This window comes from Oncorhynchus kisutch, unplaced genomic scaffold, assembly GCF_002021735.2.
Source record: "Oncorhynchus kisutch isolate 150728-3 unplaced genomic scaffold, Okis_V2 scaffold3001, whole genome shotgun sequence".
Lineage (NCBI taxonomy): Eukaryota > Metazoa > Chordata > Actinopteri > Salmoniformes > Salmonidae > Oncorhynchus > Oncorhynchus kisutch.
The window spans coordinates 271,628-275,000 of record NW_022264946.1 but is presented as its reverse complement, the minus strand read 5'-3'; positions in this window follow the sequence as shown (position 1 = coordinate 275,000).

Below are 3,373 nucleotides of genomic sequence, written 5' to 3'. Positions count from 1 at the left end.
AGTCAGTGAGTGATATGTTGACCTGTACCTCATATGACCAGTCTCTGTCTCCTCTCCTCTCCAGTCAGTGACCTGTACCTCATACGACCAGCCTGTCTCCTCTCCTCTCCAGTCAGATGCACAGTGTATACTAGTGTACAGGGTTGCAGGTTGTGATTGCAGGGTACCGTGAAAGGCTCTGAGCTCCACATGCAGGACTAAAGTGGAGTAAACAAAACAATAGAAATACCACTACATACATCACAGCTGTAACTGCCTCAGTGAGAAAGTTGGGCTGATATGATAGGAAGTGTGTCTAATGGTTTACAGACCTGAGGAGAAAAACTTTGGCATTTCTCTCCGTTTCTCTCTCTCTCTCTCGCTCCTCTCTCTCTCCTCTCTCTCCCCCTCTCTCTCTCTCTCTCCTCTCTCTCTCTCTTCTCTCTCTCTCTCTCTCTCTCCTTTCTTTCCCCCCCCCCCTCTCTCTTCTCTCTCTCTCTCTCTATCTCTATGGACTCCAACCACTTTCTCTCTCCTCTTGGCTCTCATCTCTCTCCTCTCTCTCTCTCTCTCTCTTTCTATCTCCCCCCCTCCTCTCCCCCCCTCTCTCTCTCTCTCTCTCTCTCTCTCTATCTCTCTTGCACTCCAACCACTTTCTCTCTCTCTCTCTCTCTCTCTCTCTCTCTCTCTCTCTCTCTCTCTCTCTCTCTCTCTCTCTATCCTCTTGCACTCCAACCACTTTCTTCTCTCTCTCTCTCTCTGAGGAGTTAGATAGCTGAACGACCAAGGCGGTCCTCTACAGCAGCTGCTATGAATTGTACCATGGATATGGACCCCCTGGTACTTCCTGTATATAGCCATGTTATTACCTGGTACTTCCTGTATATAGCCATGTTATTACCTGGTACTCCTGTATATAACCAGTTATTAGTGGTACTTCCTGTATAACATGTCATTACCTGGTACTTCCTGTAATATAGCCATGTATTACCTGGTACGTCCTGTATATAGCCATGTTATGACCTGGTACTTCCTGTATATAACCATGTCATTACCTGGTACTTCTGTATATAGCCATGTGTATTACCTGGACTTCCTGTATATAGCCACGTCATTACCTGGTACTTCTGTATATAGCCATGTTATTACCTGGTACTTCTGTATATAACATGTCATTACTGGTACTTCCTGTATATAGCAATGTTATTACCTGTACTTCTGTATATAGCCATGTCATTACCTGGACTTCCTGTACTATAGCCATGTCATTACTGGTACTCCTGTATATAGCCATGTCATTACCTGGTACTTCCTGTATATAGCCATGTCATTACCTGGTACTTCTGTATATAGCCATGTTATTACCTGGTACTTCCTGTATATAGCCGTCATACCTGGTACTTCCTGTATATAGCCATGTCATTACTGGTAACTTCCTGTATATAGCCATGTCATTACCTGGTACTTCCTGTATATAGCATCTGTATTACCTGGTACTTCGTATATAGCCATGTCATTACCTGGTACTTCCTGTATATAGCCATGTCATTACCTGGTACTTCCTGTATATAGCCATGTCATTACCTGGTACTTCCTGTATATAGCCATGTCATTACCTGGTACTTCCTGTATATAGCCATGTTATTACNCTCTCTCTCTCTCTCTCTCTCTCTCTCTCTCTCTTCTCTCTCTCTCTCTCTCTCCTCTCTCTCTCTCTATCTCTCTTGCACTCCAACCACTTTCTCTCTCTCTCTCTCTCTCTGAGGAGTTAGATAGCTGAACGACCAAGGCGGTCCTCTACAGCAGCTGCTATGAATTGTACCATGGATATGGACCCCCTGGTACTTCCTGTATATAGCCATGTTATTACCTGGTACTTCCTGTATATAGCCATGTTATTACCTGGTACTTCCTGTATATAACCATGTTATTACGTGGTACTTCTGTATATAGCCATGTCATTACCTGGTACTTCCTGTATATAGCCATGTTATTACCTGGTACGTCCTGTATATAGCCATGTTATGACCTGGTACTTCCTGTATATAGCCACGTCATTACCTGGTACTTCCTGTATATAGCCATGTTATGACCTGCTACTTCCTGTATATAGCCATGTTACTACCTGGTACTTCCTGTATATAGCCATGTTATTACCTGGTACTTCCTGTATATAACCATGTCATTACCTGGTACTTCCTGTATATAGCCATGTTATTACCTGGTACTTCCTGTATATAGCCACGTCATTACCTGGTACTTCCTGTATATAGCCATGTTATTACCTGGTACTTCCTGTATATAACCATGTCATTACCTGGTACTTCCTGTATATAGCAATGTTATTACCTGGTACTTCCTGTATATAGCCATGTCATTACCTGGTACTTCCTGTATATAGCCATGTCATTACCTGGTACTTCCTGTATATAGCCATGTCATTACTGGTACTTCCTGTATATAGCCATGTCATTACCTGGTACTTCCTGTATATAGCCATGTTATTACTGGTACTTCCTGTATATAGCCATGTCATTACCTGGTACTTCCTGTATATAGCCATGTCATTACCTGGTACTTCCTGTATATAGCCATGTCATTACCTGGTACTTCCTGTATATAGCCATGTCATTACCTGGTACTTCCTGTATATAGCCATGTCATTACCTGGTACTTCCTGTATATAGCCATGTCATTACCTGGTACTTCCTGTATATAGCCATGTCATTACCTGGTACTTCCTGTATATAGCCATGTCATTACCTGGTACTTCCTGTATATAGCCATGTTATTACCTGGTACTTCCTGTATATAGCCATGTCATTACCTGGTACTTCCTGTATATAGCCATGTCATTACCTGGTACTTCCTGTATATAGCCATGTCATTACCTGGTACTTCCTGTATATAGCCATGTCATTACCTGGTACTTCCTGTATATAGCCATGTCATTACCTGGTACTTCCTGTATTCCTTGTGTCACTATTTCCATTTTTTAAATTTGATTTCTTTTCTCTTTTCTTTTTTAAAGTATTTATCTCTGCATTGTTGGAAAAGGACCTGTAAAACATTTCACCGTCTACACCTGTTGTCTACGAAGCCTGTGACAAATACAATTTGATCTGATCTGGACTGATTTATCTACATTTACAAAACTGTATTGTATAGTAACTAGCTTCTCAAGCCAACTGTATTGTATAGTAACTAGCTTCTCAAGCCAACTGTATTGTATAGTAACTAGCTTCTCAAGCCAACTGTATTGTATAGTAACTAGCTTCTCAAGCCAACTGTATTGTATAGTAACTAGCTTCTCAAGCCAACTGTATTGTATAGTAACTAGCTTCTCAAGCCAACTGTATTGTATAGTAACTAGCTTCTCAAGCCAACTGTATTG